We start from the raw sequence: 14,269 nt of genomic DNA, 5'->3' as shown, positions 1-14,269 counted from the left end.
GTATCGCCTCTGGAATCTTCCCTATACAAACCTCGTCCAAACTGAATACATGGAATTAAAGATAGAGTCCCAGAGAACATTTCCTCATACTAGGAATGTTCAATTTCAGTTTTTTGTAGAACAAAGTTGTCAATTTTCCGTTTTCCAACTGGAGGTCAGGACAGAGTATCGCCTCTGGAATCTTTCCGATACAAACCACGTCCAAACTGAATACATGGAATTAAAGATAGAGTCCCAGAGAACATTTCCTCATACTAGGAATGTTCAATTTCAGTTTTTTGTAGAACAAAGTTGTCAATTTTCCGTTTTCCAACTGAAGGTCAGGACAGAGTATCGCCTCTGGAATCTTCCCTATACAAACCTCGTCCAAACTGAACACATGGAATTAAAGATAGAGTCCCAGAGAACATTTCCTCATACTAGGAATGTTCAATTTCAGTTTTTTGTAGAACAAAGTTGTCAATTTTCCGTTTTGCAACTGGAGGTCAGGACAGAGTATCGCCTCTGGAATCTTCCCTATACAAACCTCATCCAAACTGAATACATGGAATTAAAGATAGAGTCCCAGAGAACATTTCCTCATACTAGGAATGTTCAATTTCAGTTTTTTGTAGAACAAAGTTGTCAATTTTCCGTTTTCCAACTGGTGGTCAGGACAGAGTATCGCCTCTGGAATCTTCCCTATACAAACCTCGTCCCAACTGAATACATTGAATTAAAGATAGAGTCCCAGAGAACATTTCCTCATACTAGGAATGTTCAATTTCAGTTTTTTGTAGAACAAAGTTGTCAATTTTCCGTTTTGCAACTGGAGGTCAGGACAGAGTATCGCCTCTGGAATCTTCCCTATACAAACCTCATCCAAACTGAATACATGGAATTAAAGATAGAGTCCCAGAGAACATTTCCTCATACTAGGAATGTTCAATTTCAGTTTTTTGTAGAACAAAGTTGTCAATTTTCCGTTTTCCAACTGGTGGTCAGGACAGAGTATCGCCTCTGGAATCTTCCCGATACAAACCTCGTCCAAACTGAATACATGGAATTAAAGATAGAGCCCCAGAGAACATTTCCTCATACTAGGAATGTTCAATTTCAGTTTTTTGTAGAACAAAGTTGTCGATTTTCCGTTTTCCAACTGGAGGTCAGGACAGAAAATTGACTGTGGAATCTTCCCTATACAAACCTCGTCCCAACTGAATACATTGAATTAAAGATAGAGTCCCAGAGAACATTTCCTCATACTAGGAATGTTCAATTTCAGTTTTTTGTAGAACAAAGTTGTCAATTTTCCGTTTTCCAACTGGAGGTCAGGACAGAGTATCGCCTCTGGAATCTTCCCTATAGAAACCTCGTCCAAACTGAATACATGGAATTAAAGATAAAGTCCCAGAGAACATTTCCTCATACTAGGAATGTTCAATTTCAGTTTTTTGTAGAACAAAGTTGTCAATTTTCCGTTTTGCAACTGGAGGTCAGGACAGAGTATCGCCTCTGGAATCTTCCCTATACAAACCTCGTCCAAACTGAATACATGGAATTAAAGATAGAGTCCCAGAGAACATTTCCTCATACTAGGAATGTTCAATTTCAGTTTTTTTGTAGAACAAAGTTGTCAATTTTCCGTTTTGCAACTGGAGGTCAGGACAGAGTATCGCCTCTGGAATCTTCCCTATACAAACCTCGTCCAAACTGAATACATGGAATTAAAGATAGAGTCCCAGAGAACATTTTCTCATACTAGGAATGTTCAATTTCAGTTTTTTGTAGAACAAAGTTGTCAATTTTCCGTTTTCCAACTGGAGGTCAGGACAGAGTATCGCCTCTGGAATCTTCCCTATACAAACCTCGTCCAAACTGAATACATGGAATTAAAGATAGAGTCCCAGAGAACATTTCCTCATACTAGGAATGTTCAATTTCAGTTTTTTGTAGAACAAAGTTGTCAATTTTCCGTTTTCCAACTGGAGGTCAGGACAGAGTATCGCCTCTGGAATCTTCCCGATACAAACCACGTCCAAACTGAATACATGGAATTAAAGATAGAGTCCCAGAGAACATTTCCTCATACTAGGAATGTTCAATTTCAGTTTTTTGTAGAACAAAGTTGTCAATTTTCCGTTTTCCAACTGAAGGTCAGGACAGAGTATCGCCTCTGGAATCTTCCCTATACAAACCTCGTCCAAACTGAACACATGGAATTAAAGATAGAGTCCCAGAGAACATTTCCTCATACTAGGAATGTTCAATTTCAGTTTTTTGTAGAACAAAGTTGTCAATTTTCCGTTTTGCAACTGGAGGTCAGGACAGAGTATCGCCTCTGGAATCTTCCCTATACAAACCTCGTCCAAACTGAATACATGGAATTAAAGATAGAGTCCCAGAGAACATTTCCTCATACTAGGAATGTTCAATTTCAGTTTTTTGTAGAACAAAGTTGTCAATTTTCCGTTTTCCAACTGGAGGTCAGGACAGAGTATCGCCTCTGGAATCTTCCCGATACAAACCTCGTCCAAACTGAATACATGGAATTAAAGATAGAGTCCCAGATAACATTTCCTCATACTAGGAATGTTCAATTTCAGTTTTTTGTAGAACAAAGTTGTCGATTTTCCGTTTTCCAACTGGAGGTCAGGACAGAAAATGACTGTGGAATCTTCCCTATACAAACTTCGTCCCAACTGAATACATTGAATTAAAGATAGAGTCCCAGAGAACATTTCCTCATACTAGGAATGTTCAATTTCAGTTTTTTGTAGAACAAATTTGTCAATTTTCCGTTTTGCAACTGGAGGTCAGGACAGAGTATCGCCTCTGGAATCTTCCCTATACAAACCTCGTCCAATTTCAGTTTTTTGTAAAACAAAGTTGTCGATTTTCCGTTTTCCAACTGGAGGTCAGGACATAAAATTGACTGTGGAATCTTCCCTATACAAACCTCTTCCAAACTGAATACATGGAATTAAAGATAGAGTCCCAGAGAACATTTCCTCATACTAGGAATGTTCAATTTCAGTTTTTTGTAGAACAAAGTTGTCAATTTTCCGTTTTCCAACTGGGGGTCAGGACAGAGTATCGCCTCTGGAATCTTCCCTATACAAACCTCGTCCAAACTGAATACATGGAATTAAAGATAGAGTCCCAGAGAACATTTCCTCATACTAGGAATGTTCAATTTCAGTTTTTTGTAGAACAAAGTTGTCGATTTTCCGTTTTCCAACTGGAGGTCTGGACAGAAAATTGACTGTGGAATCTTCCCTATACAAACCTCGTCCCAACTGAATACATTGAATTAAAGATAGAGTCCCAGAGAACATTCCCTCATACTAGGAATGTTCAATTTCAGTTTTTTGTAGAACAAAATTGTCAATTTTCCGTTTTCCAACTGGAGGTCAGGACAGAGTATCGCCTCTGGAATCTTCCCTATACAAACCTCGTCCAAACTGAATACATGGAATTAAAGATAGAGTCCCAGAGAACATTTCCTCATACTAGGAATGTTCAATTTCAGTTTTTTGTAGAACAAAGTTGTCAATTTTCCGTTTTCCAACTGGAGGTCAGGACAGAGTATCGCCTCTGGAATCTTCCCTATACAAACCTCGTCCAAACTGAATACATGGAATTAAAGATAGAGTCCCAGAGAACATTTCCTCATACTAGGAATGTTCAATTTCAGTTTTTTGTAGAACAAAGTTGTCGATTTTCCGTTTTCCAACTGGAGGTCAGGACAGAAAATTGACTGTGGAATCTTCCCTATACAAACCTCGTCCCAACTGAATACATTGAATTAAAGATAGAGTCCCAGAGAACATTTCCTCATACTAGGAATGTTCAATTTCAGTTTTTTGTAGAACAAAATTGTCAATTTTCCGTTTTCCAACTGGAGGTCAGGACAGAGTATCGCCTCTGGAATCTTCCCTATACAAACCTCGTCCAAACTGAATACATGGAATTAAAGATAGTGTCCCAGAGAACATTTCCTCATACTAGGAATGTTCAATTTCAGTTTTTTGTAGAACAAAGTTGTCAATTTTCCGTTTTCCAACTGGAGGTCAGGACAGAGTATCGCCTCTGGAATCTTCCCGATACAAACCTCGTCCAAACTGAATACATGGAATTAAAGATAGAGTCCCAGATAACATTTCCTCATACTAGGAATGTTCAATTTCAGTTTTTTGTAGAACAAAGTTGTCGATTTTCCGTTTTCCAACTGGAGGTCAGGACAGAAAATTGACTGTGGAATCTTCCCTATACAAACTTCGTCCCAACTGAATACATTGAATTAAAGATAGAGTCCCAGAGAACATTTCCTCATACTAGGAATGTTCAATTTCAGTTTTTTGTAGAACAAATTTGTCAATTTTCCGTTTTGCAACTGGAGGTCAGGACAGAGTATCGCCTCTGGAATCTTCCCTATACAAACCTCGTCCAAACTGAATACATGGAATTAAAGATAGAGTCCCAGAGAACATTTCCTCATACTAGGAATGTTCAATTTCAGATTTTTTGTAGAACAAAGTTGTTAATTTTCCGTTTTGCAACTGGAGGTCAGGACAGAGTATCGCCTCTGGAATCTTCCCTATACAAACCTCGTCCAAACTGAATACATGGAATTAAAGATAGAGTCCCAGAGAACATTTCCTCATACTAGGAATGTTCAATTTCAGTTTTTTGTAGAACAAAGTTGTCAATTTTCCGTTTTCCAACTGCAGGTCAGGACAGAGTATCGCCTCTGGAATCTTCCCTATACAAACCTCGTCCAAACTGAATACATGGAATTAAAGATAGAGTCCCAGAGAACATTTCCTCATACTAGGAATGTTCAATTTCAGTTTTTTGTAGAACAAAGTTGTCAATTTTCCGTTTTCCAACTGGAGGTCAGGACAGAGTATCGCCTCTGGAATCTTTCCGATACAAACCACGTCCAAACTGAATACATGGAATTAAAGATAGAGTCCCAGAGAACATTTCCTCATACTAGGAATGTTCAATTTCAGTTTTTTGTAGAACAAAGTTGTCAATTTTCCGTTTTCCAACTGAAGGTCAGGACAGAGTATCGCCTCTGGAATCTTCCCTATACAAACCTCGTCCAAACTGAACACATGGAATTAAAGATAGAGTCCCAGAGAACATTTCCTCATACTAGGATTGTTCAATTTCAGTTTTTTGTAGAACAAAGTTGTCAATTTTCCGTTTTGCAACTGGAGGTCAGGACAGAGTATCGCCTCTGGAATCTTCCCTATACAAACCTCATCCAAACTGAATACATGGAATTAAAGATAGAGTCCCAGAGAACATTTCCTCATACTAGGAATGTTCAATTTCAGTTTTTTGTAGAACAATGTTGTCAATTTTCCGTTTTCCAACTGGTGGTCAGGACAGAGTATCGCCTCTGGAATCTTCCCGATACAAACCTCGTCCAAACTGAATACATGGAATTAAAGATAGAGTCCCAGAGAACATTTCCTCATACTAGGAATGTTCAATTTCAGTTTTTTGTAGAACAAAGTTGTCGATTTTCCGTTTTCCAACTGGAGGTCAGGACAGAAAATTGACTGTGGAATCTTCCCTATACAAACCTCGTCCCAACTGAATACATTGAATTAAAGATAGAGTCCCAGAGAACATTTCCTCATACTAGGAATGTTCAATTTCAGTTTTTTGTAGAACAAAGTTGTCAATTTTCCGTTTTCCAACTGGAGGTCAGGACAGAGTATCGCCTCTGGAATCTTCCCTATACAAACCTCGTCCAAACTGAATACATGGAATTAAAGATAGAGTCCCATAGAACATTTCTTCATACTAGGAATGTTCAATTTCAGTTTTTTGTAGAACAAAGTTGTCAATTTTCCGTTTTGCAACTGGAGGTCAGGACAGAGTATCGCCTCTGGAATCTTCCCTATACAAACCTCGTCCAAACTGAATACATGGAATTAAAGATAGAGTCCCAGAGAACATTTCCTCATACTAGGAATGTTCAATTTCAGTTTTTTTGTAGAACAAAGTTGTCAATTTTCCGTTTTGCAACTGGAGGTCAGGACAGAGTATCGCCTCTGGAATCTTCCCTATACAAACCTCGTCCAAACTGAATACATGGAATTAAAGATAGAGTCCCAGAGAACATTTTCTCATACTAGGAATGTTCAATTTCAGTTTTTTGTAGAACAAAGTTGTCAATTTTCCGTTTTCCAACTGGAGGTCAGGACAGAGTATCGCCTCTGGAATCTTCCCTATACAAACCTCGTCCAAACTGAATACATGGAATTAAAGATAGAGTCCCAGAGAACATTTCCTCATACTATGAATGTTCAATTTCAGTTTTTTGTAGAACAAAGTTGTCAATTTTCCGTTTTCCAACTGGAGGTCAGGACAGAGTATCGCCTCTGGAATCTTCCCGATACAAACCACGTCCAAACTGAATACATGGAATTAAAGATAGAGTCCCAGAGAACATTTCCTTATACTAGGAATGTTCAATTTCAGTTTTTTGTAGAACAAAGTTGTCAATTTTCCGTTTTGCAACTGGAGGTCAGGACAGAGTATCGCCTCTGGAATCTTCCCTATACAAACCTCGTCCAAACTGAATACATGGAATTAAAGATAGAGTCCCAGAGAACATTTCCTCATACTAGGAATGTTCAATTTCAGTTTTTTGTAGAACAAAGTTGTCAATTTTCCGTTTTGCAACTGGAGGTCAGGACAGAGTATCGCCTCTGGAATCTTCCCTATACAAACCTCATCCAAACTGAATACATGGAATTAAAGATAGAGTCCCAGAGAACATTTCCTCATACTAGGAATGTTCAATTTCAGTTTTTTGTAGAACAAAGTTGTCAATTTTCCGTTTTCCAACTGGTGGTCAGGACAGAGTATCGCCTCTGGAATCTTCCCGATACAAACCTCGTCCAAACTGAATACATGGAATTAAAGATAGAGTCCCAGAGAACATTTCCTCATACTAGGAATGTTCAATTTCAGTTTTTTGTAGAACAAAGTTGTCGATTTTCCGTTTTCCAACTGGAGGTCAGGACAGAAAATTGACTGTGGAATCTTCCCTATACAAACCTCGTCCCAACTGAATACATTGAATTAAAGATAGAGTCCCAGAGAACATTTCCTCATACTAGGAATGTTCAATTTCAGTTTTTTGTAGAACAAAGTTGTCAATTTTCCGTTTTCCAACTGGAGGTCAGGACAGAGTATCGCCTCTGGAATCTTCCCTATACAAACCTCGTCCAAACTGAATACATGGAATTAAAGATAGAGTCCCATAGAACATTTCCTCATACTAGGAATGTTCAATTTCAGTTTTTTGTAGAACAAAGTTGTCAATTTTCCGTTTTGCAACTGGAGGTCAGGACAGAGTATCGCCTCTGGAATCTTCCCTATATAAACCTCGTCCAAACTGAATACATGGAATTAAAGATAGAGTCCCAGAGAACATTTCCTCATACTAGGAATGTTCAATTTCAGTTTTTTGTAGAACAAAGTTGTCAATTTTCCGTTTTCCAACTGGAGGTCAGGACAGAGTATCGCCTCTGGAATCTTCCCTATACAAACCTCGTCCAAACTGAATACATGGAATTAAAGATAGAGTCCCAGAGAACATTTCCTCATACTAGGAATGTTCAATTTCAGTTTTTTGTAGAACAAAGTTGTCAATTTTCCGTTTTCCAACTGGAGGTCAGGACAGAGTATCGCCTCTGGAATCTTCCCGATACAAACCACGTCCAAACTGAATACATGGAATTAAAGATAGAGTCCCAGAGAACATTTCCTCATACTAGGAATGTTCAATTTCAGTTTTTTGTAGAACAAAGTTGTCAATTTTCCGTTTTGCAACTGGAGGTCAGGACAGAGTATCGCCTCTGAAATCTTCCCTATACAAACCTCGTCCAAACTGAATACATGGAATTAAAGATAGAGTCCCAGAGAACATTTCCTCATACTAGGAATGTTCAATTTCAGTTTTTTGTAGAACAAAGTTGTCAATTTTCCGTTTTGCAACTGGAGGTCAGGACAGAGTATCGCCTCTGGAATCTTCCCTATACAAACCTCGTCCAAACTGAATACATGGAATTAAAGATAGAGTCCCATAGAACATTTCCTCATACTAGGAATGTTCAATTTCAGTTTTTTGTAGAACAAAGTTGTCAATTTTCCGTTTTCCAACTGGAGGTCAGGACAGAGTATCGCCTCTGGAATCTTCCCGATACAAACCTCGTCCAAACTGAATACATGGAATTAAAGATAGAGTCCCAGATAACATTTCCTCATACTAGGAATGTTCAATTTCAGTTTTTTGTAGAACAAAGTTGTCGATTTTCCGTTTTCCAACTGGAGGTCAGGACAGAAAATTGACTGTGGAATCTTCCCTATACAAACTTCGTCCCAACTGAATACATTGAATTAAAGATAGAGTCCCAGAGAACATTTCCTCATACTAGGAATGTTCAATTTCAGTTTTTTGTAGAACAAATTTGTCAATTTTCCGTTTTGCAACTGGAGGTCAGGACAGAGTATCGCCTCTGGAATCTTCCCTATACAAACCTCGTCCAATTTCAGTTTTTTGTAGAACAAAGTTGTCGATTTTCCGTTTTCCAACTGGAGGTCAGGACATAAAATTGACTGTGGAATCTTCCCTATACAAACCTCTTCCAAACTGAATACATGGAATTAAAGATAGAGTCCCAGAGAACATTTCCTCATACTAGGAATGTTCAATTTCAGTTTTTTGTAGAACAAAGTTGTCAATTTTCCGTTTTCCAACTGGGGGTCAGGACAGAGTATCGCCTCTGGAATCTTCCCTATACAAACCTCGTCCAAACTGAATACATGGAATTAAAGATAGAGTCCCAGAGAACATTTCCTCATACTAGGAATGTTCAATTTCAGTATTTTGTAGAACAAAGTTGTCCATTTTCCGTTTTCCAACTGGAGGTCAGGACAGAAAATTGACTGTGGAATCTTCCCTATACAAACCTCGTCCCAACTGAATACATTGAATTAAAGATAGAGTCCCAGAGAACATTTCCTCATACTAGGAATGTTCAATTTCAGTTTTTTGTAGAACAAAATTGTCAATTTTCCGTTTTCCAACTGGAGGTCAGGACAGAGTATCGCCTCTGGAATCTTCCCTATACAAACCTCGTCCAAACTGAATACATGGAATTAAAGATAGAGTCCCAGAGAACATTTCCTCATACTAGGAATGTTCAATTTCAGTTTTTTGTAGAACAAAGTTGTCAATTTTCCGTTTTCCAACTGGAGGTCAGGACAGAGTATCGCCTCTGGAATCTTCCCTATACAAACCTCGTCCAAACTGAATACATTGAATTAAAGATAGAGTCCCAGAGAACATTTCCTCATACTAGGAATGTTCAATTTCAGTTTTTTGTAGAACAAAGTTGTCAATTTTCCGTTTTCCAACTGGAGGTCAGGACAGAGTATCGCCTCTGGAATCTTCCCTATACAAACCTCGTCCAAACTGAATACATGGAATTAAAGATAGAGTCCCAGAGAACATTTCCTCATACTAGGAATGTTCAATTTCAGTTTTTTGTAGAACAAAGTTGTCAATTTTCCGTTTTGCAACTGGAGGTCAGGACAGAGTATCGCCTCTGGAATCTTCCCGATACAAACCTCGTCCCAACTGAATACATGGAATTAAAGATAGAGTCCCAGAGAACATTTCCTCATACTAGGAATGTTCAATTTCAGTTTTTTGTAGAACAAAGTTGTCAATTTTCCGTTTTCCAACTGGAGGTCAGGACAGAGTATCGCCTCTGGAATCTTCCCTATACAAACCTCGTCCAAACTGAATACATGGAATTAAAGATAGAGTCCCAGAGAACATTTCCTCATACTAGGAATGTTCAATTTCAGTTTTTTGTAGAACAAAGTTGTCGATTTTCCGTTTTCCAACTGGAGGTCAGGACAGAAAATTGACTGTGGAATCTTCCCTATACAAACCTCGTCCCAACTGAATACATTGAATTAAAGATAGAGTCCCAGAGAACATTTCCTCATACTAGGAATGTTCAATTTCAGTTTTTTGTAGAACAAAATTGTCAATTTTCCGTTTTCCAACTGGAGGTCAGGACAGAGTATCGCCTCTGGAATCTTCCCTATACAAACCTCGTCCAAACTGAATACATGGAATTAAAGATAGAGTCCCAGAGAACATTTCCTCATACTAGGAATGTTCAATTTCAGTTTTTTGTAGAACAATGTTGTCAATTTTCCGTTTTCCAACTGGAGGTCAGGACAGAGTATCGCCTCTGGAATCTTCCCGATACAAACCTCGTCCAAACTGAATACATGGAATTAAAGATAGAGTCCCAGAGAACATTTCCTCATACTAGGAATGTTCAATTTCAGTTTTTTGTAGAACAAAGTTGTCGATTTTCCGTTTTCCAACTGGAGGTCAGGACAGAAAATTGACTGTGGAATCTTCCCTATACAAACTTCGTCCCAACTGAATACATTGAATTAAAGATAGAGTCCCAGAGAACATTTCCTCATACTAGGAATGTTCAATTTCAGTTTTTTGTAGAACAAATTTGTCAATTTTCCGTTTTGCAACTGGAGGTCAGGACAGAGTATCGCCTCTGGAATCTTCCCTATACAAACCTCGTCCAATTTCAGTTTTTTGTAGAACAAAGTTGTCGATTTTCCGTTTTCCAACTGGAGGTCAGGACATAAAATTGACTGTGGAATCTTCCCTATACAAACCTCTTCCAAACTGAATACATGGAATTAAAGATAGAGTCCCAGAGAACATTTCCTCATACTAGGAATGTTCAATTTCAGTTTTTTGTAGAACAAAGTTGTCAATTTTCCGTTTTCCAACTGGGGGTCAGGACAGAGTATCGCCTCTGGAATCTTCCCTATACAAACCTCGTCCAAACTGAATACATGGAATTAAAGATAGAGTCCCAGAGAACATTTCCTCATACTAGGAATGTTCAATTTCAGTTTTTTGTAGAACAAAGTTGTCGATTTTCCGTTTTCCAACTGGAGGTCAGGACAGAAAATTGACTGTGGAATCTTCCCTATACAAACCTCGTCCCAACTGAATACATTGAATTAAAGATAGAGTCCCAGAGAACATTTCCTCATACTAGGAATGTTCAATTTCAGTTCTTTGTAGAACAAAATTGTCAATTTTCCGTTTTCCAACTGGAGGTCAGGACAGAGTATCGCCTCTGGAATCTTCCCTATACAAACCTCGTCCAAACTGAATACATGGAATTAAGGATAGAGTCCCAGAGAACATTTCCTCATACTAGGAATGTTCAATTTCAGTTTTTTGTAGAACAAAGTTGTCAATTTTCCGTTTTCCAACTGGAGGTCAGGACAGAGTATCGCCTCTGGAATCTTCCCTATACAAACCTCGTCCAAACTGAATACATTGAATTAAAGATAGAGTCCCAGAGAACATTTCCTCATACTAGGAATGTTCAATTTCAGTTTTTTGTAGAACAAAGTTGTCAATTTTCCGTTTTCCAACTGGAGGTCAGGACAGAGTATCGCCTCTGGAATCTTCCCTTTACAAACCTCGTCCAAACTGAATACATGGAATTAAAGATAGAGTCCCAGAGAACATTTCCTCATACTAGGAATGTTCAATTTCAGTTTTTTGTAGAACAAAGTTGTCAATTTTCCGTTTTGCAACTGGAGGTCAGGACAGAGTATCGCCTCTGGAATCTTCCCGATACAAACCTCGTCCCAACTGAATACATGGAATTAAAGATAGAGTCCCAGAGAACATTTCCTCATACTAGGAATGTTCAATTTCAGTTTTTTGTAGAACAAAGTTGTCAATTTTCCGTTTTCCAACTGGAGGTCAGGACAGAGTATCGCCTCTGGAATCTTCCCTATACAAACCTCGTCCAAACTGAATACATGGAATTAAAGATAGAGTCCCAGAGAACATTTCCTCATACTAGGAATGTTCAATTTCAGTTTTTTGTAGAACAAAGTTGTCAATTTTCCGTTTTGCAACTGGAGGTCAGGACAGAGTATCGCTTCTGGAATCTTCCCTATCCAAACCTCGTCCAAACTGAATACATTGAATTAAAGATAGAGTCCCAGAGAACATTTCCTCATACTAGGAATGTTCAATTTCAGTTTTTTGTAGAACAAAGTTGTCAATTTTCCGTTTTCCAACTGGAGGTCAGGACAGAGTATCGCCTCTGGAATCTTCCCGATACAAACCTCGTCCAAACTGGACTGAATACATGGAATTAAAGATAGAGTCGCAGAGAACATTTCCTCATACTAGGAATGTTCAATTTCAGTTTTTTGTAGAACAAAGTTGTCGATTTTCCGTTTTCCAACTGGAGGTCAGGACAGAAAATTGACTGTGGAATCTTCCCTATACAAACCTCGTCCCAACTGAATACATTGAATTAAAGATAGAGTCCCAGAGAACATTTCATCATACTAGGAATGTTCAATTTCAGTTTTTTGTAGAACAAAGTTGTCAATTTTCCGTTTTCCAACTGGAGGTCAGGACAGAGTATCGCCTCTGGAATCTTCCCTATACAAACCTCGTCCAAACTGAATACATGGAATTAAAGATAGAGTCCCAGAGAACATTTCCTCATACTAGGAATGTTCAATTTCAGTTTTTTATAGAACAAAGTTGTCAATTTTCCGTTTTCCAACTGGAGGTCAGGACAGAAAATTGACTGTGGAATCTTCCCTATACAAACCTCGTCCCAACTGAATACATTGAATTAAAGATAGAGTCCCAGAGAACATTTCATCATACTAGGAATGTTCAATTTCAGTTTTTTGTAGAACAAAGTTGTCAATTTTCCGTTTTGCAACTGGAGGTCAGGACAGAGTATCGCCTCTGGAATCTTCCCGATACAAACCTCGTCCAAACTGAATACATGGATTTAAAGATAGAGTCCCAGAGAACATTTCCTCATACTAGGAATGTTCAATTTCAGTTTTTTTGTAGAACAAAGTTGTTAATTTTCCGTTTTGCAACTGGAGGTCAGGACAGAGTATCGCCTCTGGAATCTTCCCTATACAAACCTCGTCCAAACTGAATACATGGAATTAAAGATAGAGTCCCAGAGAACATTTCCTCATACTAGGAATGTTCAATTTCAGTTTTTTGTAGAACAAAGTTGTCAATTTTCCGTTTTCCAACTGGAGGTCAGGACAGAGTATCGCCTCTGGAATATTCCCTATACAAACCTCGTCCAAACTGAATACATGGAATTAAAGATAGAGTCCCAGAGAACATTTCCTCATACTAGGAATGTTCAATTTCAGTTCTTTGTAGAACAAAGTTGTCAATTTTCCGTTTTCCAACTGGAGGTCAGGACAGAGTATCGCCTCTGGAATCTTTCCGATACAAACCACGTCCAAACTGAATACATGGAATTAAAGATAGAGTCCCAGAGAACATTTCCTCATACTAGGAATGTTCAATTTCAGTTTTTTGTAGAACAAAGTTGTCAATTTTCCGTTTTCCAACTGAAGGTCAGGACAGAGTATCGCCTCTGGAATCTTCCCTATACAAACCTCGTCCAAACTGAACACATGGAATTAAAGATAGAGTCCCAGAGAACATTTCCTCATACTAGGAATGTTCAATTTCAGTTTTTTGTAGAACAAAGTTGTCAATTTTCCGTTTTGCAACTGGAGGTCAGGACAGAGTATCGCCTCTGGAATCTTCCCTATACAAACCTCATCCAAACTGAATACATGGAATTAAAGATAGAGTCCCAGAGAACATTTCCTCATACTAGGAATGTTCAATTTCAGTTTTTTGTAGAACAAAGTTGTCAATTTTCCGTTTTCCAACTGGTGGTCAGGACAGAGTATCGCCTCTGGAATCTTCCCTATACAAACCTCGTCCCAACTGAATACATTGAATTAAAGATAGAGTCCCAGAGAACATTTCCTCATACTAGGAATGTTCAATTTCAGTTTTTTGTAGAACAAAGTTGTCGATTTTCCGTTTTCCAACTGGAGGTCAGGACAGAAAATTGACTGTGGAATCTTCCCTATACAAACCTCGTCCCAACTGAATACATTGAATTAAAGATAGAGTCCCAGAGAACATTTCCTCATACTAGGAATGTTCAATTTCAGTTTTTTGTAGAACAAAGTTGTCAATTTTCCGTTTTCCTACTGGAGGTCAGGACAGAGTATCGCCTCTGGAATCTTCCCTATACAAACCTCGTCCAAACTGAATACATGGAATTAAAGATAGAGTCCCATAGAACATTTCCTCATACTAGGA

This window comes from Musca autumnalis, unplaced genomic scaffold (genome assembly GCF_047663935.1).
Source record: "Musca autumnalis isolate F117 unplaced genomic scaffold, ASM4766393v1 scaffold_5, whole genome shotgun sequence".
Lineage (NCBI taxonomy): Eukaryota > Metazoa > Arthropoda > Insecta > Diptera > Muscidae > Musca > Musca autumnalis.
The sequence above is the reverse complement of the archived record's forward strand: the minus strand, read 5'-3'. Positions refer to the sequence as shown.